The sequence below is a fragment of the Ochotona curzoniae genome, unplaced genomic scaffold, assembly GCF_017591425.1.
Source record: "Ochotona curzoniae isolate NIBS_2020 unplaced genomic scaffold, NIBS_Ocur_1.0 contig_2235, whole genome shotgun sequence".
Taxonomy (NCBI): Eukaryota; Metazoa; Chordata; class Mammalia; order Lagomorpha; family Ochotonidae; genus Ochotona; species Ochotona curzoniae.
Window position 1 is genome coordinate 1,490,925 of NW_024465384.1, and position 26,819 is coordinate 1,517,743.

General features: G+C 45.1%; 1 long non-coding RNA gene across 1 annotated transcript in view; it reads left to right on the plus strand.

Moving 5' to 3' along the window:
* Window positions 1–25,383, plus strand: part of LOC121151063 — a 63,378-nt gene extending 37,995 nt beyond the window's left edge. Inside the window, exons 3-5 of the long non-coding RNA XR_005883116.1 lie at window positions 8,102–8,208; window positions 20,100–20,304; window positions 25,289–25,383. This is a non-coding gene — a long non-coding RNA (uncharacterized LOC121151063). The remainder of the gene's footprint in view (window positions 1–8,101; window positions 8,209–20,099; window positions 20,305–25,288) is intronic.
* Window positions 25,384–26,819: the final 1,436 nt, after the last annotated feature.

A 26,819-nucleotide genomic window follows, 5' to 3' on the forward strand; every position in this document is an offset into this window, starting at 1 on the left:
CTTTAGGTTTGGGGTGATACATTATGAACACACACACACAAAAACTTCTGGCTTTGGAGGATCATCTTCATTTTAAAATAAAGATTCGCTGATCTACTCCCCAAATGCCTGCAAATAAACAGCCAAGACACCCAGAACTCCATCCAGGTCACCTGTGCAGGTGCAAGAGCCCAAAGGACCTGAGCCATCCTCTGCTGTTTTCCTGAGTGCATTAATGAGGAATTGAAAGGGAAGTGGAGCATCTGGGACCCAAGCCAGCACCCACATGCGATGCCAGCATCACACGTAGTGGCTTGACCTACAATGCTAGGCCACATCCCCATTTAAAAAAAAAAAAAAGATTATTTTTATTGGAAAGGCAGATCTACACAGAGGAGGAGAGACAGAAAGATCTTCCAACAGATGATTCACTTCCCAAGTGGCTGCAGTGGCCCGAGCTGAGCTGATCTGAAGCCAGGAGCCAGGAATCTCCTCTGGGTCTCCCATGCATGTGCAGGCTGGTGGTGGTGCAGTGAGCTGGGCTCCTGCCACGCCTCAGCCTGCCCATTGTGGGCATTTGGAGAGTGAACAAGTGGATGGGGTCTCTTTCTCCCTGTCTTTAAGATAAAATAAATGAATAAATAATTAAAATTTTAATGATTAGTATATTCTCAAAATACATATTTTAGAAAGCAAACTCAGAAGCCCAGCGCAATAGCTTACTCACTAAATCCTCGCCTTGAACTCGCCGGGATCCCAAATGGATGCTGGTTCCTTCCAGTTCCTTGCTTGTGGCCAGGGAAAGCAGTTAAATACAACCAAGGCCTTAGGACCCTGCACCAGCTTGGGAGACCTGGAAGAATCTCAAGGCTTCTGGCCTTGAATCAGATCAGCTCTGGTATTTGCAGTCACTTTGGGTGTGAATCAGTGGACAGAAGATCATTTTCTCTTTCTCTCCTCTCTGTAGATCTGCCTTTCCAATAAGAAAAATAAAAAAAAAAATAATAATAATAAAGCAAATCCAACTGGTCGTTGTCTTATGGCTTCTTCTTTCTAAGAAGAGAGAAGAGGACCCAGCACGATAGCCTAATGGCAACATCCTCGCCTTACATCCACCAGAATCCCCTATGGATGCCAGTTCATGTCCTGGCTGCCGCACTTCCCATCCAGCTCCCTGCTCATGGCCTGGGAAAGGAGTGGAGGACGGCCCAAAGCCTAGAAACTCTGTACCCACATGGGAGACCTGGAGAAGGCTCTTGGCGCCTGGTTTAGGATCAGCTCTGGCTCTGGCTGTGGCAGCCACTTGGTAAATGAACCAGCAGATGGAAGATCTTTCTGTCTCTCCTCCTCTCTGTGAATCTGCCTTTGCAATAAAAATAAATAAAATATTTAAAAAAGGATAAATGTTCTAAAACCAAGGACACACGTCAGAAAGCTAGTATCAGAATTAGGTAGAATAAGAGAAAGCGTAGAGTTGGATGTTGTGGTGCACCAGGCTGAGCTGCCATCTTCAATGCCCATATCCCATATGTGTGCCGCCTTGGGTCCCAGCTGCTCCATTTCCAATAGAGCTTGCTGCTTGTGGCCTGGGAAAGCAGTGGAGGGTGCCCACCAGTGCCTGAGCCCCTGCATTCCTGCGGGAGACCCATGTGAAACTCCTGGTTATTGTGGCCATTTGGGTAGTGAGCCAGTGGATGGAAGAAGACTTTATCTCTCTCTTTCTCTAATTGCCATTCAAATAAATAAACTAAATCTTTTTTAAGAAAAAGAGTGAGAGGGCCCGGCGTGGTGGCACAAGTGGCTAAGGTCCTCGCCTTGCACGCCTGGGATCCCATAGGGGCGCCGGTTCTAATCCCGGCATCCCCGCTTCCCATCCAGCTCCCTGCTTGTGCCCTGGGAAAGCAGTCGAGGACGGCCCAAAGCTTTAGGACCCTGCACCCGCGCGGGAGACCCAGAAGAGGCTCCTGGCTTTGGATCGGCATACCATCAACTGTTGCGCTCACTTGGGGAGTGAATCATCAGACGGAAGATCTTCTTCTCTGTCTCTCCTCTCTGTATATCTGACTTTCCAATAATAAAAATAAATAAATAAATAAATAAACTTAAAAAAAAAAAAAAAAAGAAAGAAAAAGAGTGAGAAAGCAAACCAGGAAAGCTACACACATATTGGATATGTGTTTATCTCTGAGCTTCCTGGTAACCACAGCAAAAAGGGGAACAAATTATAAAGAAATATGGATACCTATCACTTACTCACAGGAGAAAAAGAGTTTTCTGGAACTGAATTCTTTTTTTTTTTTTTTTGTCTTTCTTCCACACAAGACCTTGTTTTAGGGCCTATGCACAATATAATGGACAACATATATCCTAGGTATGGTTTTACAGCCAATGCAGAAAATCTTCAAAGACTTTTTTTTTAAGAACAGGGGTGGATTAAAGTGAAAAATATTACAGCGAGATCTGTGACTGTAACATTATACCAATTTTGATGAACTGCGAGATGTTGGGTATTTCTATGTCTTGGTTTCCCCTTCTTTGAAATGAAGAAATTGCCTTTTAGATCAAGGAGCGAGGGAAGAATATCAGATTCATCTGAGGAGGTTTTTCAAAACACACATGCCTTTTACATTACATGTAAAAAAAAATCACTCCAGAGAACTTAATTTTTTTTTATTTTATTTTCAAGGAGGATAAGGGGGAATATAATATCAATTCAAAAACTATGAACACTTAGTTAACAAATACGAACACTTAGTCATATAATCTATCAGCTTTAAAAGTGACCGGAAGTGCTAAAGGGGAAGTCCATTCAGTGGGCTCGCTTTTATGACAATGAGAAACATTCAAGGATCTATGTCTCAGTCACCGTCTCCAGCTCCCCACGTGTCCTTTGTCAAGTCCATGGCACATTGCCCTGGTCCCAGGACCTGCTGCTGAAGCAGACAGAAGCATGGAATAATCTGCAGCATCAACAATCCCTGTAGTAAAAGGACTCAGAACACAGGAAGCTCAACATCTGGAACTCACATCTTCTCCTGGAAGTAACACTTTCATATATATATATATGTATATATATATATGTATAATTTGGCTGACCTAAGTCATATGGTCACATCTGGCTTCAAAGAACATGAAGAAATAGAATCCCACTATGGGCCTGCGAGAAAAATCGCGAGACTCTTAAGCAGACTCAATGAGTAACCCAGGCCCACAGGCCCGGAGCAGCCTCCCTCCCCACTGGCAGCCACTGTCACATGAGGAATGCAAATCAGTATCCTATTTTATGTCTTTATCACGAACGCCATATTTGAGTACAAAGGGCACTTACAAATATGTACAGAAAATGGAATGAAAAGCTTCTTTTGGTGCACTTTTTCAAATGTGAGATCAACTCCTGCACAGTTACAACGTGTGTTTTCCATAAACTTTTTTTTAAACCCCTGTATATACATATCTAATTTTTTTTTTCCAACCAAGACAAATTTTTAACAGATCCATTTTCAGGGCTGGCATTGTGGTGCAGCAAGCTGGACTGCTCCTGTCTAGTGCAGCACCCCATAGCAGAGAGCTGCATTGTGACTTAGCTGCACTGCTTCTAACCTGGCTTCCTGCTAATGTGCTTGGGAAGGCAGCAAAGGATGGCCCAACTATTGGGCCTCTGCCATTCATGTGGGAAACAAGGATCCTGGTTTAGCTCAGCCCATTTTTTTTTTTAAGATTTATTTATTTATTTATTTATTTTTATTGGAAAGGCGGATGTACAGAGAGGAGAGACAGAGAGGAAGATCTTCCGTCCAATGATTCACTCCCCAACTGAGCGCAATGGCCAATGCTATGCCGATCCGAAGCCAGGAGCCTCTTCCGGGTCTCCCACGCGGGTGCAGGGTCCTAAAGCTTTGAGCCGTCTTCGACTGCTTTCCTGGGCCACAGGCAGTGAGCTGGAAGGGAAGCAGGGCTGCCAGGATTAGAACCCGCACCCATATGGGATCCTGGCATGTTCAAGACAAGGACTTAAGCCGTGAGGCCACCACACCAGGCCCATAAATCTATCTTTTAAAAGGATAACCTTAGGAACAGAAAAAAAAAAATTTCCACAAAATTTTTGAATTATCCTCCCTTATAACATTAGTTTCTGTAGTATATTAAATATTTATTAATGCAGTCATACTTTCCTAGTGCATTAACATTTTAAAATCTTCATTTGTTTGTTTTTATTTGAAATGGAGAGAGAAACAGAGACAGAGAGGAACAGACAGAGATATCATTAAGTTGCACCCCAAATGCCCACCATAACCTGGGCAAGCCAGGCTGGAGCAAGCAGTCGGGTACTCACTGGAGTCTCCCACGTAGGTGACCAGGCCCCAATTACTCCAGCCACTGCCTGCTGCTTATGCACATTAAGAGGAAGCTGGACTTGGGACTGGAGCCAGAGCTCAGACCTAAGCACTCCAACAGACGGCACAAGCATGTCTGCTAGGATCCTCATCGCCACGCCAAATGTCCATCCTTGAACTCATTCTCAATGTCTAATTGAGATTTTCTTGCATGCACCAGGATCCCATATGGGCACGAGTTCATGTCCCAAATGCTCCATTTCATATCCAGCCCCCTGCTTGTGGCCTGAGAAAGCAGTTGCAGATGGCCCAAGGTCTTGGAATCCTGTACCCACATGGGAGACCCAGAGGAAGCTCTTGGCTCCTGGCTTCAAATCAGCTCAGCAGCAGTCATTGTAGCCACTTGGGGAATGAGCCAGCAGACAGAAGATCTTTCTCTCTGTCTCTCCTTTTCTGTCTATAAATCTTACTTTCCAAGAAAAATAAATAAATCTTTTTTTAAAAATTTCTCTATGTTGAATTGTATAAATTTGGTGCATTTATTTAAACTGCTGTATAAAATTCAATGGTATGATCTATTTTTCCATTTTATAAACAAAGAGACTTTTTCCCATTTTTTTAATTACTAGTAGCACGACATTATAAACATACTCGGGAGATTTCTTGGCAGTCTTTCTCAATGGACGTTAGCAGCACAAATAATCACAATGCAACCGTTATAACAGAGTAACTTCTCCCTAGAAGAATCCACTGCTTTCTAGAATACTGCCAGTTATGTACCATCCTTGGGACGCGTGAGAAAATAGTCATTCTAATAGTTTTATGTGCTGTAAGGTTCAGAAGAAGAATCTCAGTTGAGATTCCTTTTGAAATGCAAACTAGAAGTGGACTCCAGGGTCTTAGACTGTGGACATTTGCAACTCTTTCACATAATTAGCAGATGATTCGCCAAAACGGAATCTTTAATCCACACTTTTGCTGGATTCGCATGAAAATTCTCATCTTCCTACACCTTTAAGCAATGCTTGCTATTGTCACAGACTTCATTTTTTTCTTTCCTTTTTTAAAAGATTTATTTGTTACTTGAAAGAGTTATACAGAGAGAGGGAAAAATGGAGAAGAGAGATTTTCCCATCCACTGGTTCACTCTCTGGACGATCCCAATAGCCAACACGGAGCCAGACAAAACCAGCAGGCTCCTCCCGGTTTACCACATGAGTGCAGGGGCCCAAACATGTGGGCCATCTTCTAGTGATTTTCCTAGGCCATTAGCAGGGAGCTGGATTGGAAGTAGAGCATCTGGGACTCGAACAGGCATCACATAGGATGCGAGCCTCGTAGGTGGTGGCTTCATCAGCTATGTCACAATCTTGGTCCTCAGAGCCTTTATGTTTAGCCAGATGTTTGGACATGAAATAACACCTTAATGTTAACGTGTATGTGCATGATTACTAGTGAATTTGAGCATTTTCTCACATTTGACTGTTCAGTTTCTTTGTGAATTACTTGTTTGGCTTCTTTACACGTTTCTCTGCTGTGTTGTGCATCCCTTTTCTGTGGATTTGCAATATTTCTTTATATTCATACAATCTAAATGTAATGCTTCATGTATTACGTATTTGGTCATCTCCAGGTGACTCTAGTGTGTCTTCCACAAATGCGTCACCCACAACTACCACTCAAGTAGTTTCTATCTCTTTAAAAAAATAAACGTATTCTTTTTATTTGAAAGGTACAGTCACAGATGGAGAGACTGAGAGAGATCGTCCATCCATTGACTCAGCCCCTAAATGTCCACAATAGCCAAAGTTGAGCTGATCCAAAGCCAGGAGCCAGGAGAATCTTCTGGGTCTTCCCACATGGGTGCAGGAGCCCAAGAAGTTGAGCTATCTCCCACTGTTTTCCTAGGCCATAGGAAGGGAGTTGGATCATAGTGGAGCAGCTGGGCCTCAAACCAGTGCCCATATAGGTTGCCAACACCACAGGCAGAGGATCAGCCCATGGTACCACCACACAGGCCGCTTACCTCCGTAACTGTATTCCTGTGTCATGACTACGCACCTGTCTGTCTAAAGCTTAGCAATATTGAATCAAGCTACAAAGACTTCTACCACAGACATCAAGGTACTTTATGCATTCCTTCTATATCCCTAAGTAATGCCTTTCGTGCAGTATATTCAGAGTTTGCTTAAATTGTGTGGAACATTTGAACGGCCAGATCTAGCCCAAGTTGTGTTGGTGACCCAAAGTTGAACCTGTCTGAACCCCTTCTTCCTAAAGCCTGCCTTTGACCAAGTGGGCAACAGGGTTGTGTAAAACAAGGAAGCCAGTCCTTCTGGGGGAACTGGATTTGTGGTCACTCTGGCAAACATGGCTGGGCACTCAATAGTGCCCTGTGCTCATGAATCAGCATTACTGTCTTGCAAAGGGACCATCAGTTTAAAAGACGATTTCAAAGCGCAAAAATACGGTGGTGATTACAGAAGTAGTGGAGTGGCAAAATTCTTCTGATGGAAACAAACCCCAGGGCAAGGTTGTGGAAGGAACGTGAAATTATTGGTGCATTTTTTTTTTCTTTCTCTGCTCTCCAAATATTTTATGATGATTTTATAAAATAGTAATTCTAAGAAAGTCATAACGAAAACTCAAAACCCAAAACAGACCCCATTGTGACATTTCTGAAGCATGGAGACATTCACTCAAGTGGGCACAGAAAGCAAAGGCGGAAAAGCAAGGGTCTTTCCCACTTGGTAAGGTTTTCAGAGTCAACCTGAAAGTGCTAGAAAACTGCAGGCTTTCCCCAGGTTGTGGGGGAGGAAGTGGCCAAATGCCCTGAGAGAGAAACGCAGAGAAAAAGGTAGGGGTGCCGAAGGAAGAGGGAGAGAACGCAGTGAGGAAGGAAAACGGTGGTGTTGCCAAGTGAGTCCCAGAACCAAAAGTAAAGCTTGACAAAAACCTCCCAAACTGTTGGGGCTGTGCAGAGGCAAGGCCGTGATGAGGAGATGACTCAGAGCAGGTGAGAACACACCACGTGTCGGGTGTGGGTGACAGTTCAAACCCCCCCCCCCCACTCCCGGCCATAAGTTCTGCTCAGCTTGCTAAGGTTTTGTGTGGAATAGAACCTCACAAGGAAACCCTTCTCCATGTTTATCACTACAGCAGCTGTTGGGCTCCTGTTTTTTAATGATGACGTCTGGAGGGGAAGACAAACCTCATGATATAAAATGAAAAAGAATGCAGTGTAAGATTTTTCTACTATGAGACCATTAAAAAAAAAAAAATTCACAGAGGAGCCGGTGCTGTGGCATAACATGTCAAGCCTCCACCTGCGACACCAACAGGCTCAGGTCCTCACTGCCCCACTGCTGATCCAGCTCCCTGCTAATGTGTCTAGAAAAGCAGGAGGACGTGATCCAAATCCTTGGGCCCCTGCAACCAAGTGAGAGGCCTTGGAGGAAGCCCCAGGCTGCTAACTTCAGAACAACCCAGCTCTGGCTGTTGGGGTCACGTGGGGAGTGAGGCAACAGACAGCAGAGCTTTCTGTCTTTGTCTCTGCTTCTCTTTCTGTACATCTTCTAAATAACACTAAATAAATAAATAAGAACTAGATCTCTCGAATAAAAAAGAAATTTTAAAGAAGCTCATGGAAATGAATGTCATGAAAAAAACAGTATAGACTTTAAACTTCTTTCTTTTATGAGAACAAACGTTTTCATTCCATTTCCACGAACATTTTGAAGTATCGTTCTCTAGTGTAATTTCAGTTTCATTTTTTACAAAATTCATAGGTTCAGAAAAGTTCGTAGGAGAGCGAATCTGCTGTAAATGGAACCTATCTGGACTTGAAGTTGGAAAAACAAAGGTATAAATAGCTACTTCCCAGCTACCAACTCAGGTAAGCTACTTACATTCTCTGATCCCCAGGCAATTCAACTGCAAAACATGGGGGATGAAGAAAGAATTATTTTAAAAAAAAATTTATTTTTCATGATACAGTTCTGTAGGCTTAGGGATTTTCCCTTCTGCCCACCTTATCTCCCCCTCCCCCACACTGTTTCCTCTGTATTATTATTACTATTAGGTTTGCATTTATTTATTTTTTAAATTCAAACGTCAAGTATACAGAGAGGAGGAGAGACAGAGAGAAAGATCTTCTGTCTGTTGATTCACTCTCCAAGCGGCTACAACAGCCAGAGCTGAGCCAATTTGAAGCCAGGAGCCCAGATCCTCTTCCAGGTCTCCCACGTGGGTGCAGGGTCCCAAGGCTTTGGGCCATCTTCCACTGCTTTCCCAGGCTACAAGCAGGGACTGGATGGGAAGTAGAACTGCCAGGATATGAACCTGTGCCCAAATGGAATCCTGGTGCGTGCAAGCCACTAGGCTACCACACCGGGGCCCTTCCTGTGTATTATAACAATAGTATAGTCCTTCAGCAACAGTCACAAGTACATCATTCTTCCACTTAAGTGTATCATGACATTGTCAGTTATGTACTTGGTAGAGAGTCCAGCAATCCTACTGTCAACATGCATTTAACAGTTTCGTTAAGAGTCCTCTCCAATGAAATCCTCTTAGCGCCCACTTAGGATGGCCACACCCTATGTCAAAGTGTTTGAGTTCAAATTCTGAGTGTTTGAGTTCAATCACATCTTCTTGCTAAGGTAGACCCTGGAAACCAGCAGTAATGGGTCAAATGGTTGAGTTTCAGCCACCGACATGGAAGACCTGAATTGAATTTCCAGCTTCTAGCTTTAATCATTGTAGACAAGGGGGAGTGAACCAGCAATGCGGGCTCTGTCTCTCATGAATTAATTAATTGGAACACTTCAGATGCAGAAAATACTAATATGATGATCTGACTGTTAGTTGGACAGGGGAATGACAGGAGCCAGCTCTGTAGGTCCAGAGCTGTGTAGTCACATGTGGCTCCATACTTGGTTTCCTGATCTACTGTTCCCATCTTGAAATTCTCAAGTTTTGAGCAAAGGAGACCCACATTTCATTGTGTACTGGCCCTTGCAAATGACTTGCATATGCACAGAACTGCTTCCTGGTTAGGTTGTCCAGAAGCTAAAAGACAGAGGGAAAAGATGAATAGGCCATAAACCCCAATGTAAGCACTATCTCTTCCTGGGCAGTTTTAAGGATGAGTTTGGTCTTCTCCATTCTCTTTCCATATGGTCTGTTTCCATAGTAACCAATACGCCTATTCTTAACAGGAATTAAAAAGTGAATACCTCCATGTTCCTTCACAACTTTTTTTTTCATCCTGATCTTGCAGATGAATGAACCCCAGATAACAGAATAGGAAATGACTCACCACAAATCTTGTAGCAATCCAGAACACATTGTAATACTGTTCAGGAAATGGCTCTTCCAATACTGTGCCTTGCTCATTTGTCTTGAATTACCCCGGTTTTCTCTAGCGAGACTCCCTCTGGCCATCTGACTTGGTTTGAGGACCCAGCCTTACACCGTGCTGCTGTGGCGGGGCGGGGGGGATGGGGTTGTCCCTCAGAGGCTCAGAAGGAGCAATGAGGTACAGACTGGCAGGAACTTAGGGCGATGGGAAGTGCAGAGGCAGGAGCTGCCCGTCCTTTTCTCCAAGGGCCTGAAGCAGGTCCTTAACGCTGTGGGTGACTAGCAAGTTCGATTCTCAAAAGTGGGACAGAACTGACAGAGGAGCTGCCAAGATCATGTGGCCTGGAATCGCTTGATATAAGGTTATTTCCAAATGAAAAGTTTTGGAAACTCTGCTTTGTTCAATTTCCCCCCAGCTTCAATATGGAAAACATTGGGAAACAGAGGGAACAGAGGGAAGGGAGAGGGAGTTGAAGTATGCCTGATGGAGGGCCGCACTTTGCATGTTCCACGGCTCCACGAGCTGCAAGGCCTTCTCTGGTGAACTGATGAGCCGGTTGCTGGCTTTCAGGTGACATAGCAGCTCACTCCCACACTGAGATGGTGTTTTTGTTTTTGTTTTTCCCTTCCTGCTCTTTTTATTCACCTTCTCCTCTAGAGCAGAAAGGCTTGGGAACCTAGAAAATTGCATGTTTACACCATCCTTCTTCCTCCAAGCTCCAAACTTAGAATTTAAGTTTCTCTTGGTAGCATAGTAAATCTTCATAGATTAGGGCCCTGCGGCATGGTCTAGAGACTTAAGTCCTTGCCTTGAATGCGCCGGGATCCCATATGGGCGCTGGTTCTAATCCCAGCAGCTCCACTTCCCATCCAGCTCCCTGCTTGTGGACTGGGAAAGCAGTTGAGGACGGCCCAAAGCCTTGGGACCCTGTACCCGTGTGGGAGACGTGGAAGAAGTTCCTGGATCCTGGCTTTGGATCGGCATAGCATCTGCCATTGTGCTCACTTGGGGAGTGAACCATCGGACAGAAGATCTTCCTCTCTGTCTCTCCTCCTCTCTGTATATCTGACTTTCCAATAAAATAAATAAATCTTTAAAAACAATCTTCATAGATTAATATCTGCATTACTGCTACTACTACTACTAGAGAAGAGAAAGTTTCCATGCCGCAGGCTAATGTACCGAATGCCTACAACTGTTGAGATTGGGCCCCAGGGTCTGTAGTAGCAAGAAGGCAGGGTAGAGACCCAGGCTGGGCATTGAACCCAGGCAGAGCATCTTGGAGTTTTAACAGCTAGGCTAAGTGTCTAGCTACGGTCAAGGAACCTGCAGAGAACAACTCTAAACAGGGTTCTCAAGGCTCAGAGTGGAGGCTCTGGACTGAGCGAGAGGAAGACAAAGGAGACTATGGGGAGGGTGCGGCATGCGGAGGGTGCTCGCCTCCCAGGAGGGCGTTCTCCTCTGTGCCAGCCAGGCAGTGTGTCCTGTACCCACAACCTGATGTAACATCATCCTCACAAGCATGCCCATTTCTACCTGGAAGAAAGAAGAACCAAAAACACAGGTAATCAATGCTTATACAATGTACTACACTAAGATTGAAAATCCGGAAGAGGAGGAGAAAGAGGAGTGAGTGCCCAAAGTGAATCAATGGAAAGCCTGGAAAACACTTTTTTAAAAAAAAATCTATTGTGAACTATGGACTTTGGGTCTGCAATCGTGCCAGCGTATGTTCATCACGCAGCAAACATTGCCCTGGTGTGGGCAGGGTAAGGAATGAATCTAAGAAAAGCTCAGTGGTTTTTTTTTTTTGGCTTGATTTTGCTAGTGACCCAAAACAGCTTTAAAAAATAATAATAAAATAAAGTCACTACAACACACAGAGAGAGAAAGCTATCAAGCAGGAGAATCAAGTTCCAAATTGGGTTTCCCAGAAGGAGTGTGAATTACCGGTTGCAAGGATCTAATAAACTCCAGCACGTGGGTAGCAATAGGGAAACAATGACGAGACATGCCTGAGGGTGGGTGTGGGCGTGTGTGTGTGATGTAGTAGCACGTGGAGAACAGAAGAAGGGTTGGAATGGATCGGTGTCTGACATGATGCAATGTGCTCGTTACCCTGATTTGATAATACATATGCTGCCACCTCGCATGGTACCCCATGAATATGTGCTCATTTCTAAAGGCCAGAATTATTTTCAGAAAGGAATTGGAAGCACGACATCTTGAGTTGAGTCCCGGGTCCATCCCAGTTGTGTGATCCTGAGCCAGTCGCTTTGGCTTTGGATTAGTGCGAGGGGGGTCAAATAGAGTCACAGCTACGCAAAGAAGAGTGGCCCTGGAAGGAGCTACTTCTCAACTGCTGTTATACACACTGACAAGCACACATACGCATCATTAAGTAGGAAACCAGGAAACTTGCTTCCTAAGCCTCTGATTCAGGGGCGGCTGTGGTGGTGTAGTGAGTTAAGCCACCTCTAACCCACCAGTATCTTACATGAGCACTGGTTCAAGTCCTTGTGGCAACACTTCCAATCCAGCTTCCTGCTAAGGTGCTGGTAAAATGGCAGAAGATGGCCCAAGTTCTTAGGCCCCTGCCACCCACATGGGAGAACCAGAAGGAGCACCTAACTTCTAGCTTTGGCCTTGCCCAGCCCTGACCTATGTGGTAACTCAGAAAGTGAACCATCAGAGGGATGGAAGATCCCTTGCTTTGTCTGTCTCTCCTCTGCCTGCAATTCTGCATTCCAAAGAAAAGAAAGATAAATCTTCAAAAACAAACCAACACAAAAAGAGCTTCTGCGCCACCAGCACTAAGCTGCCTCTGTCAGCTGTGAGAAGTGGTTGAACGGGTATTTGCACATTGAGCTTTCTAGCTCTAATTTCCACCTGCTAATCCCCCATCCCCACACCCCCAGACACACTTTCTGGCTTTTCCCATGCCCCGATCCTGAGCTCACCAAGATGCCCCATGTGTCAGGATCCATCTGCTGCTGGGTGGATTGCTGTATTTTTGCCTTTGTTTCTTTGAGAGGCACGTAGGGCCGGGAGAGCACGTTGGGGAAGTTGAGGAAGGGGTCCCTTCTGCTGCTTTACTCCCGGAGTGCCCAGAAGCTAGAAATTCATACCAAGTCTCCCACATGAGTGGAAAGAATCCAGTTACTTGAGCCATCACTGCAGCTTTCCAGAAAACACAGAGCAGGAACCTGGTATCCAGAATACACAGAGCAGGAACATGGCATCTTAAGTGTAGCCAGGACTCGAACCCAGGCACTCCAATATGAGAGGGGGCATCCCCTCGCTAAGCAAGCATCTGCCCCTTGCATGTGCTTTGTAAACCATCTTGTCTTTTTTTTCCCCTTTTTTTCATATGTCACTTCAAGATTTGGGGGAAAAAAGAAACCCACACAGTTCTAGGTGGCTTGTGACTACTTCCTTAACCCAACCGGAGACCCTTCGAGGCTTGGAAACCATGACCTTGACCAAAATTCTAGTGGCTCCCAAGAGGTACCTCAAGGGTACGGTTGAGAAATGGAGAATGATGGAACAGATGAGGTCGACTGGGCAGCCTCATGTTCATCTCCTTGATAAACTTCCATCTGAGTTTATGTTTAAGAAAAGGATTTCCCTGCCACTCTCCCTCCCATCACTAAGAGATTAGCCACGACCTTTCCGTGAACCACCAAGAAGGTAGCAGGTGCCTTTTAGCTTCAGGACAAGGGTGAAAGGCGACAAGTGTTCCATGTCAACAACAGGGAGCTGGTATATGTGTCATTCTTTGACCATGAGTCATGGTTAAAATCTCCCTACTGTGAACACACACATACACACACACACACACACACACAAATCAACAAGGGGATTTCACACACCACAACCAAGAGCAGGTCTGGGCCTCATGGGACCTTCCTGCTTATGTCAAACTTGGTCCTTGCATCTAGCGAGACATCAGCAACCAGGATGCAAGCGATAAATCTGTGTTGTCCACTGCTAAGCAATGTTCAGAGCTCTGATCTAACGTTCCACTCTCCAGTATGATCACCACCACTGAATTAAATGTGAATGTATTAACATGTCAGTGCCGGAGTCCAGCCCCAGCTGAGTTCGGAACTCACGAAGGGTGCGTGAATGAGGCGCAAAGAAAAAAAGAGACGGACCACTAGGACTTCATCATCATAATGAACGACGCACAAAGCTGTCCGCTTTATTTATACAAAATCAAACTCTGGCTCAGACTTTTTACGTCATGGTCAAGTGGGTGTTTCTAAAAATAACTCTGCCATTTGTCTCACCTAAGGCTAGGATGTTATTCACCTGGTGCCTGGCACCTGGCACCTGGCTAGGAAAAAGTTCTCAATAGATGGTGCATATCAATCACTAACACATTCCTACCACAATTACTCTACAGCTTGGTCTTGAGACAGTCAAGGAAGGAAGGGACCTAAAAGATCAAAGAAAGAGGGAAAGAATAGATTCCCACTACACCTGAAGACAGAACACCCTTGATTAGCATAGGATCAAAAGGGGATTTAGCACCCTTGATTAGCATATTGCCACAGGATGCAGCTGTAACAGCAATAACAGCTTTTTGGCTAAAAAACGGCAACAGCGACATCAGCTTCTAAGCTCCCATTGATATTTAACAGTAACTCCGCAGAGGCAGACAATGCCTAAATAGATTATAGAATTCTCAGTGGGGTTGTCCGGTGTCCATGTAAAGGGAGGTGGAGCTGCATTCAGGTGTTGTAGAGACATCCGCCAGGCCTTGCCACACAGTGGGAAGTTCCTTGCGGCCTTGCCTGCAATGGAATGATACTCTTCACACCTTCCTGTCTTCCACATCCACCACACAGACCCCAGCATGTCAACACAAGGGGGCCTGCACCATGGTGTAGTAAGTTATGTCTCCACTTGTGGTGCCAGCATTACGTATGGGTGTTAGTTCAAGACCCAGCTGTTCTACTTTCAATCCAGCCCCTGCTAATGTTCCAGGGAAAGCATCAGAGGATGGCTCATGTGCTAGGGCCCCTGTACCCATGTGGGAGACTCAGAAAGAGGTCCTGGTGTCTGACTTCAGACCATCCCAGTCTCTAGCCTTTCTGTGACTCTGCCTTTAAAATAAAAATAAACAATATTTTAACGCAAGAATGAAAACTCAGATCCTCACTCTGATATGAAACTGGAGCAACCTTTTCTTTTTAAGGTTTATTTTTTATTTGAAATACAGATTTATAGAGAGAAGAAGAGACAGAAAGATACCTTTTCACTGCTGGCTCACTCCCTAAAATGGTGACAACATAGGAGCTAAACTGATCTCAGGTCAGGAGCCAGGAGCCAGGAACCAGGAACCAGGAGCCAGGAGCCAGGAGCTAGGGGTCAGCAGCCAGGAACCAGGAGCTTCTTCTGGGTCTCCCACATGAGTACAGTGGCCAAGGATATGGGCCACCTTCCACTGCTTTCCCAGGCCATAAGGGTGGAGCTAGATTAGAAGTGGGAGCAACTGGGACAGGAACTAGCACCCATAAGGCATGCTGGTACTACAAAGTGGAAGGTTAGCCTGTTGAGCCACTGTACCTGGCCTTGAAATCCTGATATCTTAACCACTGGTCACCAGGTGTCTTTCTTCTCCCCCAGTCCGATTCTGAATCATCCATGCGGCCACTCTGGGTCAGTCCCTGTGCTGCTGCTGCATCCTTCCATACACGCCCAGAGGGAATCTCTTTGTCCTCCATCTTGGCTCCAGGATGCCTTGAGCAGTGAAATTCCAAGTGGCCGAGATGAAGCATAAATGAGTGAATTCATGAAATGTGTCCCAAAGTTGGCCTTCTTCATCCCCATTTCCGGGTCTTGTGTGATGTGTGCCTTCAGCCCTGCCCGCCAGACTCCACCACCAGAGACAAGAGAAGGTTAACTATCTGCCGAAATCTAATGAAATAAATGGTACATTAGGAAAGGGTTTATTAGTAGAATTCAAAAATAAAATCCTGGATTCTTCCTCTATTTCAATGGGAAAAAAATAAGGAAAAAGCAGATCACAGTTCTAACCCTTGACTTTGACACCCTACAAGGCAGCTGGGGAACTGGAGTGCTGAACTGTCACAGGGAGTATTTGATGCAAACAGCCCAGCACCATGTGAGAGCTGGCGCTTCAGGAATCAACAGTTCAGACAGCGTCACTTTTCACCAAGCAGAATAAAACCCACCGAATGGGCAGGCTTTTGGCGCAATGTCCGAGATGTCCCTTTAAGCACCCCTTGGAGCACCGCATCCCACTGCCTGAGTTCTAGTCCTGGCTTGGCTCCCAGTCCTAGCTTCTCGTCCAGGCATATCCATCTCTGTCTCTCTGCCATCAAATAGATAACAAGAAAAATGAATACATAATAGAAAAAGACAAAGGCTCAGAGAAGTTCAATGAGTTGCCAAAGAACACACAGTGTCTTGGCACAGAGAAGAAGCCGTGTTACCTGGCTTCCCAGCCTAGGGCTTCAGCGACGCTTCAGAATTAAGGCACCTGCTTAATTCAGGCCCCTATGACTCCTGGCTCCTTCTACCTAGCAGGATTCCTATGGCTTCAGTGTGAGCTCCCCATGTTCCACAAAAATGGACTCAACGGACTCATTTCTGGGCCATTCTGAGTGTGTACTCATCTATAAGTTCAATCTTGACATATGTGTGTGTGTGTGTGCGCGCACACATGTGTGCACACTTCCCAAGAGACAGTTCCCCTAAAAATGTCCCCTAGGCTTCACACCACCAAAATCACCTGCGCAATAAAGAGAAGTAGAAACTTTACCATCGACAGAACAGCCTGTAATGTAGGTCCCACTTCAGCGCCACAGGCAAATGTCAGGAGCACTTGAGTTTTCAAAATTACTTTAGCATTTATTTTATTCATTTGGCGGGCAGAGAGAGGAGAGAGAGATTAAGCATCTCATCTCTGGTTAGTCCCCAAACATCCACAACAGGCTGTTTCGGGCCAGGCGGAAGCCGGGAGCCAGCCTGTCAGTCCAGGTCTCACACAGAGACCTCACCTCCATCTCCTGGAATGTGTACCAGCAGGAAGCTGGATTGGAAGTGGAGGAGCTGGGACTCAAACCAGGCACCCTGGTAAGGGTTGTGGGTGTCCTCAGCAGCAGGCTTACCGCTGTAGGCTACACCTCCCCCAGGTGGGCGCTTAGAGCTCCACTTCTTAACATTTTACAGCCCCATAGTGTTTAACATGATATCCCTGCGGTCACAGCTTAGCAGCTCCCGTTGAAGTGGAAATTAGACTCAAATGATTTTTTTTTTTTTCTGTTTCAATTCCAGCACAGGGTCAGCAGACCACAGCTTTTGTAAATGAACTTGGTTGGAACGCCGCCACACTCACATGTTTACGTATCGTCTGGGGGGGGGGCGTGATTTGATGAAACTAGAGTTGAGTAATTGCGACAGAAACCATATGACCTGCGAAGGCTACAAAATATTTGCCCTCTGACATCTTAGAGCAAGGTTAGCTGACCTCTGGTCCAGAGGCACAGTGTGACGGCGTAGATAAACCACTTTTCCTACCCTGCTTGCTGTTTGTTTCCAAGGGATTCCCATGAGGCCAGGGAAGGCCCCCTGGTCCTGAAACTCTTGCCAAACCCCCAGCACTTATCAAAACCAATGACAGATGTTTCCTTTTCAAAGCCGCGTGTTTATTCATAGGGAAATTATTCAGGTGCCTTTCTCTTTTGCATTTGCCTTCTTCTGGTTTCCCTCTCCACGGCCACACGTAGCCATTATTGAAGAGATCATTGGGGTTGTCACCACGGCAAAAGGACAGGAACAATCACTATTTTGTCTGACATCCCGAAGAAAAGGTTTCCCACGAAGACAATGAGTTTGACAGGGGAGTTTTGATGAACAGGAGGATGTTCTAGATTTCTTTATTTCCCCTTTGAATCATTATTATTGAGTGCCAAATACAAGTCATACCGACAAAACAAGAAGAGAAAGAAAAGCATGGGCATTGTGGCTCAGTGGTGAGGGCACAGCTTGGGATGCATACCTCCCATGTCAGTGTGCTTGAATTCAAGTCCCTGCTTCACTTCTTCTTTTTTTTAAGATTTATTTGTTTTTATTGCAAAGTCAGATATATACAGAGAGGAGAGACAGAGAGGAAGATCTTCCATCCGATGGCTCACTCTCCAAGCAGCTGCAACGGTCGGTGCTGTGCCGATCTGAAGCCAGGAGCCCAGATCCTCTTCCGGGTATCCCAATGGGTGCAGAGTCCCAAGGCTTCGGACTGTCCTCGACTGCTTTCCCAGGCTATATGCAGGGAGCTGGATGGGAAACAGGGCTGCCGGGATCAGAACTAGCGCCCATAAGGGATCCCAGTGCGTTCAAGGCAGAGACTTCAGCCACTAGGCTATCGCACCGGGCCCCATGCTCTACTTCTGATCCAGCTTCCGGCTGATTGAACCCTGGAAGTCGCAGGTGATGATGCAAGTACGTGGGCTTCCACACCCACGTGGGAGACCTGAATGGAGTTCCTCACTTCTGGCTTCCACCTGGCTCAGGCCTGGCTACTGGGGAAAACCTGGGGAGTGAACCAGCAGATGGTAGATCTCTGTGTGTCAATGTCTGTCTCTCTGTCCTTCTTTCTGATACATAAACTTCAAACAGAAGAGCAGATGGCCAGGCCCACTTTTCTTTGTGTCCCTAGACATTGAGGGTTATGGGAAGTAAAATTATGGGGGGGGGGGGGTTGGAGGAAGTGATGCAATGGCTCAATGACTAAATACTCAACTTGCCAGTTCCAGCATCCCATATGGGCACCGCTTCGCTATCTGCTCCACTTCCGATCCAACTCCCTGTTTGCGGCCTGGGAAGGCAGTCGAGGATGGCCCAGAGCCTTGGGATCCGGCACAGCTGAGGGTGAACAGCAGGTCTGTGCCAACCCCTGTGTGCTCACTCCCCCCTGAAGCCTGCAGCAGACACACAGAAGATGAAATGGAGGCATCCACACAGCCTACAGTCAGCCACGGGACCCAGGGCAGCCAGATGGAATCAGAAAGAGAAACCATCAACCTTCCAGTGAGTTATCCCCGGGAGAGGGAGATGGGGCTGTCGGGAGCAGAGGTGAAACTTGGTGAACAAAGGGTTCTCATTTTGATCGCTTCATGTCTCCCTCCCATCCCTCTTTCTTACTCACACTCCCCTCTTCTCCAAAGGCTTTCTAGTTTTTGGCCTCGTCCCCCTTCCTACCCACTTCCCTGTCTGGCTCTTCCCTTGCTTGAAAACATGCGAGAGATATTGTTTTCAGTCCCTCCTGGTGCACCGCTGTGTTGTGTCCATCAAAGGCTGATCTGCCTTTCCAATAAAAAGATAAATCTTTTTTAAAAAAATTTATTTTTATTGGAAAGGCAGATATACAGAGAGAAGGAGAGACAGAAAGAAAGATCTCCCTTTCACTGGTTCACTGCCCAAGTGGCCGCAATGGCCAGAGCTGAGCTGATCCGAAGCCAGGAGCCAGAAGCCTCTTCCAGGTCTCCCATACGGGTACAGGGTCCCAAGGCTTTGGGCCATCCTTGATTGCTTTCCCAGGTCACAAGCAGATGGGAAGATGGATGGGAAGGGGAGCAGCCAGGACACAAAGCACTGCCCGTTTGGGATGCTAGTGGATGCAAGTTGAGGATTCAGCCACTAGGTTACCGCAGAGGGCCTCCCAAAGGACTTTTAGTCCCATTCTCATGAGCATTCTGAGATACCCTCAAGATACTTTAGATAAAAGAAGATCAGGGAGAATGGGAGAGAAAGACTAAAAGAGAGAGAGAGAGAGAGAGAGAGAGTATTTTGGTATAGTCACATCATTAGCCCATGGAACTGCACACCTGGCACCATTTTCCTCAATTGTCTGCCAGCCCCAAGTGCGGCCCCCAGTCTTTCTGCCTGAAATATTCTTTTCCTGGCGTATTCATTGGCTGGCTCCTAGGATGTTCAGGCTTCCACTCCACTCTAATGTTACTGCCTCAATCTCTACAAGAGCTGTCTTTGTGATTTTATTAGTTTTTTTTTTTTTAATATGAGAGGAAAGAGAGAGAGATTAAGTTCCCCTTGCTGAACCACTATCAAAGTGCTCTAGTTTGGCAGAGGGTGGAGCTTGGCACTGAGTGCGTAATCTGGGTCTTCTACATGACGCCAGGAACTCCATCATCTGAGCCGTCCCTGTTGCTTTCCAGGGTCTGTCTTTGCAGGAAGCTGCAGCCAAGAACCAGAGTCTGGTATCAAACCCTTTGACTCCAGTGTGGGACATGAGAGTCTTGACTAGGGCCTTCACCATGTCTTGGCTGTTAGGTCAAATGGTCACTCTCATCATTTGTTTTATTCTTTCCGTAACACTGCTCATCATCTAAAATTAGTTTGCGTACTTCTTTTCTATTTCTTGTTTCTCTCACTAGAACACACACTCAATGGAACAAAGCTGCCTTACTCATTGGTGGAGCCACACACAGAGCATACCAAGCCATGCTTTATACCCAGGAAATTCTTGCAGAGTATTCGTTGAACACATGAGCCAAGGACATGATGGATGAGAAGGGATCTGTAATCGACATGAGGTCTCTCAGCCACTCTGGGACTGGGTTAGGATGCCAATCTGACTTGGTGAGTATTTTCTGTTTTCTTCTTTTAGATTTTGCTCCAGGGGCTCCTTGGTAGCATTTGTGCCTCTGTGCTGACAGGTCCACAAATCCGGAATTACAAGCTTGTAACTTGGGAATCCTAAATTGCTGTTGGAGGAAAGGCTCAGGAGGAAGGAGGTCAGGTGGGAAGAAAAGAAAAGGAAGTTCCTGGTTAGGCCTGATAAAAACCATTATCTTTAGCAAGTGACAGAAGCACTTCCTCTTCTTTCTCCTCCCCCTACTTTTCTTCTTCACTAGAGTAATTATCCCTCTCAATGTACTCTATTTTTTATCCTTTTTAAATTTACTTTTTTATTATTAGTAGTATCATATTGTTATCATTTTATGATCCACTTTCATAGGCATTGGGATTTTCCCTACTCCTTCCCTTAACCGCCCCATGAATTCTCCCATATCAATACAACAGCATAGTCCCTCAGAGACAGTCATATGTCCATCATTGCGGACATGGACAATGGCAGAGAGTCCAACATCCCATTGTCAAGACACTTCCAACAGGTTCACTATGGAAGTAGAGATGCATACTGCACTCTGTCCTCACATCTGGACATGTCAGTCTCCACTACACAGTCACTATAAGTCCCGCCAAGTGAAAAGCCACAAAACAAAACCAACAACAGGAAGGAAAAATAGAAACTTACAACACCATGAAGTTAAATAACATGCCACTGGATGACTAATTTGTCACTGAAAAAATGAAAAAGGAAATCAAGAACTTTCATGAAGAAAAGGATGCTACTGTATGATCTATGAGTCATTAAAGAATTTAATGAGAAAAAAAAAACATGTTTTAAAGAAATGAAGCTAAAAACATCAAAGTCCATGAGATATACTTTCCGCTGACCTGTGTTGGTGACATGTATGTATCTCCTGTAGGCAACAAATGGATGAATTTTGTATTCTTAATCAAGTCTGCTAATCTAGGACATTTGATTGATGAGTTTAAGACATTTACATTCAGGGTTAATATGAATAGGTGGTAATTTGGTCCTGTTATTTAGCAATGTGTTGTTCATTGACTTAGTCTTCTGTTGTTATTTTACTGGGATGTTCTTCACATTTGCCTTTGATTTTAATGGATGCTATTTCTCTGTCAAGAGAACATCTTTAAGAATCATTTGTAGGGCAGGTTTGGAAGAGGCAGATTCTTTTAACTTTTCTTTACTGTGGAAGAGTTTTATTTCATTTTCAAAGACAAAGGAAAACTTTAGGTACATTATTCTAGATCAACAATTTTTTTCTTTTAGAATCTGGAATATGTTGCTCCATTCTCTTCTGGCCTGTAGAGTTTCGTGCGAGAGGTCTCCTGTGAGCTTAATTGGCATTCTTCTATATGTCAATTGATTTTTTTTTCCACGTGCACATTTAAGGATCTTGTCCTTATGTTTGATTGAAGATAGCTTGATTATCATGTGTTGTGCTGAAGATTGCTTTTGGCCAACCCTTTTGGGAGTTCTGTGCCCCTCCTGGATGTTGTTTCCCAATGCTTTGTCTAGATTAGGGAAATTGTCTTTTATTATTTCATTAAATACGTTTTAAACCCAGTTTCTCTTTCTGTACTTTGGGGAGTCCCAAAAAGTCTTATATTTGGCCTTTTAATAGTGTCTTTCAATTCTTGAATGTTTCTTTTAGTTTGACCCAGCTCTGCTTCCAATTTTTTGATTGTTTCTACCTGGTGACAGGAAATACCTTCCAATTCTGATATTCTTTCTTCTGCTTCCTTCATTCTATTTTGGAGACTCTCCACTGTACTTTTAATTTGCTCCACTGTATTCTTTTTTTTTTTTTAAAGATTTATTTTTATTATTTTTTCATTGGAAAGGCGGATATACAGAGAGGAGATACAGAGAGGAAGATCTTCCATCCGATGATTCACTCCCCAAGTGAGCCGCAACGGGTCGATACTATGCCGATCCGAAGCCAGGAGCCTCTTCCTGGTCTCCCACGCGGGTGCAGGGTCCCAAAGCTTTGGGCCGTCCTCAACTGCCTTCCCAGGCCACAGGCAGGGAGCTGGAAGGGAAGCGGGGCTGCCGGGATTAGAACCGGCGCCCATATGGGATCCCGGGCGTGCAAGGCGAGGACTTAACCACTTGCGCCACCGCGCCGGGCCCTGCTCCACTGTATTCTTAACTTCTAATGTATTAGCTTTCACTTGATTCATTTGCTATGTGACATATTTCTTAAATTCCTTGAACTCTTGTATTACGTGCTTCTCATTGTTGATAAGAAGCTTTACAACAAGTGTTTTGAATTCTATATCTCCCATTTTCTAGATGTCTTCCTTAGTTAACGCTGAGGTTGGCAAAGGCTTTTGCTTCTTTGCATGGGAGACTTCAGTAATATTTATTGTGCCTTTGTCTCTTCTTTTGCCCTTCGTCGTTGTACTTCTGGTTATCAGATTCTTCTCCGTAGGGCAGGTTTCCAAGCTGTGTCACCCACAGGTCTGCAATTCGATTTTACTTCTTGTGGTTGGTACATGGTTCTTTGTTTGCAGTCACAGTGAGTTCCAGGTCTGAGTTCTTATGTTAGACTTCTACCATGGTCTCAGCAGCCCAGCTCCTGGCAGCACTCCACCTCCTGTGATCCCATGCTATTGTTGCACTGTTGTCTGTACGTTTCTCCCAGCTCTAGTTTGCACAGTTCCCAGGATGATAGCTCATGCGCAGTTCACTATTGTCCCTGCTATGTCCAAATATTTGCCACACTGTACAAAATGGTGCCTGATATGAGACACGTGGAGTTCTTCATCTGCTGGCCATTAGGTCTGGGGGCTACCAGGACCTATTTTGGGTGGAACCTGAAGGATGCCATGTGGTTGCAATTCACTGAGCCCAAAATGAGTTTGCTCCCAGCTCAGTGCATGTGCAGCTCTGTCCCATACATTGCATTCCTATACAAGATGGCACCTGATTCAGCTGTAGTGGGAGTTTGGGCTATGAAATCCACCCTGTTCCCACACCACCTGTTTGGGATCTGCTGCTCTGTCTCTGCTCCTGATCAAATCAAACAAACCAGCAGGAAAGGCAGTTCTTTGTCTGGGTTCACCTTTTGAGTCCCTGGTGAACGTCCGTTTCTACCCAGTCCCTGGTGGAGTTGCAGCCTCTGGTAGAGTTCAGATCACCACTTGCTGAATGGTTAGCATATCGGGTCACTGCACACCACACCATTGTCTCTGCTGCTTTCCTGTGTCCATCATTTTGCAGGTGCCCCTCTGCTGTCAGTCTGTCCTCTCCTATTTCCTGGATTGTGCTCTCTCTATTCACACTAGCTAATGTTTTTCTGTTTGAACATGTCCTCACCCTATTCCGTCATCTTGATTCTTCTTAATGTACTTTTATTCTAGTAGCTCATCTACAACTTTCCTGGCTGTTAGTTGGATCGGTCAGACATTTATGCATTATTTACTACATCTTCCTATCCAGCTCTGAAGATCAAGTTGGGTTGTGAGTCCCCTTTGGAGACCAAGCATGGTCTGCTGCAAAGAAGGTGAACTTCGGATGGTGATAGATGGAGACATGAGTTCCCCAGAAGTGAGATTTTGCCCTCTCCTTAACAGGAAGTTCAGACAACAGGCCTGGTGAAATTACCTATGGAATAAACATTAGTTCTTCCTCCAATCTCCTTTGATGGTTTCTCTGTTAAAGAGCTTAGCTTCTGACTATAATGGAGCCTTTCCTTTTCTTTTTTTTTTTATAATGATGATTTTCACAAAGTTGATTAGGGCACAAAAGGTCAAGGGCTACAGGAAAGTGGGTGATACTGCTTCCACATTCTTTTTTTCCTTCCTGTATCTGGAGGAAGAGGGGAGACTAGGAGAGAAGCCACACCCAGCCTCCCAGTCATCCCAGGGTCCCTGATGTGGGGCATGCTCCAAGGGTCCTGCTCAGGTGATTTTGATAGTTCAACTAACAGTTCTGAATTGCTGTCAATCTTGCCACTCCAAGCATGATGAAATCTCTCCAGACTCCACTGGCTGGCATAGTCCACCTTAGAGTCTCCATTTGCCCAAGTATTCACTGCCAACCCTTGGCTGTGGTAGTTGATCAATTTGTTTGTCCTCTGTCTTCTGTTATGGCACTAGGTGTCCTTGCAGGCTCCAGTGTACTGCCATATCCCTCCATGTGCACCTGGATATGCTGTCCACTGCTCCAACTGAACCACCAAGTAGGCCTAGCTCTGACACATGCACTCTAGCAAAACCATTCATTCCATTGATTCAACTAATATTTATGATCAAGGACCATATATTCAATTCCACATTTGCTAAGTCTATATGATTTTTAAGTTTTATTTGAAAAGCAGATTTATAGCGAGAAGGAGACGCAAAGAAAAATACCATCCACCTGCTGGCTCACTCCCCAAATGGCTGCAACAGCTGGAGCTGAGCTGAACTGAGGCCCGGAACCAGAAACCAAGAACCAGGAACTCCTTCTTGGTTTCTCACATGGGTGTAGGGTCCCCAAAACTCGAACTACCCTCTGCTGCCTTTCCAGGCCATAATCGTGGTGCTAGATCGGAAGTGGAAACGTTGAGATATGAACCGACACCCATATGGGATGCTGGTGCTGCAAGACTGAGGACAAACCTCCTGAGCCACCACACCAGTCCCAAGGTTTTTACACTCCTACATTTTACATTTAGGTTCACCATCCCTTTTTAGTTCACTTTTGTGAAGTATGCATGTGTATATATATACACGTCAGGATCCCATATGGGTACCAATTCTAATCCTGGCAGTCCTGCTTCCCATCTAGCTCCCTGCTTGTGGCCTGGGAAAAGCTCAGCTCTGGCCATTGCAGCCAGTGGGAGAGTGAATCAGCTTATGAAAAATATTTTTATGCTCCCCTTCCTCCCTATTTGCCTTTCAAATGTGTGTGTGTGTGTGTAAATAAAATTCCCTCGATTTTGGTAGTCTAAGAATGTCTATTTCTCCTTTGCTTTTCAAGGATAATTGTTCAGGATCCAGCAGTCTTACTCTTCACATTTTGAATATTTCATTACACGTGTTTCCGCATCCGATGCTTCTGAGAAGTCAAGGAGAGGAGAGGTATGTGTTCTGACTTCTTGCGGGATTTGTTTCTCTCTCTCTGACTTGCTATAGTTTTGTGGACATGTGCCTTTCTTGGTGTTCTGAGTCTCCTCAATCAAGCCTTCCGTGTTGAAGGAAATTGCCACTCATGAACGCTTTGAGCTTTTTTTCCTCTTCCTTTCTGCCTGTGATATTCCCATCCAAAGCCAGGAGCCAGGAACTTCCTCCAGGCCTCCCATGTGGGTGCAGGGTCCCAAGGCTTTGTCTGTCCTTGACTGCTTTCCCAGGCCACAAGCAGGGAGCTGGATGGGAAGCAGGGATCACCAGGATTAGAACCGGTGCCAATATGGGATCCCAGTGTGTGCAAGGCGTGGACTTTAGCCACTAGGCTATGCACCAGCTGGAAATAAATCAATCTTGAAAAAGAGAGAGAGAGAGAGCTGATTCTTTTGCCTGGTTGGATGCTGATTTACTAGAACAGAGTGGCTGCTCCCAAGTTCCTTATGTGCAGAACCAAAACCCAGAAGTCTCCTCTGCCAGTATTTTTCAAACGGAAGTTCTTAAAAGCATGTTACTAGTGAAGAAGCTTAAAAATAATAATTTCACTGCTTGAGTCAGCCTAAACAAGAAGTAGAGATATGTTTAGCTATGCCAAGGAATTCATTGAGATATTATTTATAGCTCCCCCGAAAAGAGCATCTGATAATGAATGGATGGTTATATAAAGCTTGCTGCATCCTTAACTGGATACTGTACATTCCTTTATGTTTGGAAGAATATTTTAAAGGAGTGTTAATCATATCTTGAGTCAAAAAATAGGACACAGAAGTGTTTAAAGATTTCCTCTCAATTTCCTTTCAAAATTGTATAGAATACATTTATGTAGGAAAGCTATGGACAGGAAGTACACCAAAATGTTTACTGGTTATTTCTGGATTATGAGTTTCTGAATGACTTCTTTCTTTACTTTTTACTTTTAATTTTCTACCAGCCCATATATTATATTTAGAATAGGAAAAAAAAAAGCTGTAGCTTAAAAAAGAAAATTAGAAAAGCAGCTGTGCCGGTTTGCAAATGAAACGATATGTGAATATGGGCCCGAGCATCTATGTACACACATGTAATATTCCCCAACTCTCATCACCATAAAAAACCAGGAGCAGACTACTCTTGTATACACATAGACACCTCCTTTGAAGTGGCTATCCAACTCTTCACACTTGTTTTTCATAGCTGAATTTTTTTTGAGAACAGATTTAAACGTTTTCATTATTACTTAGAACAAACTATCTAATGCACTTCCTGTACCCCCACAGGAACTCGGGTTGGGCCAGGCGGAAGCCAGCAGCCTAGAACTCAATCTGGATCTCCCACATGGGGGCTGGGACCCAAATCCTTGAGTCATTCCTTGCATAGTTCTAGGCTGCAAGCTACCAGGATGCTGGAAT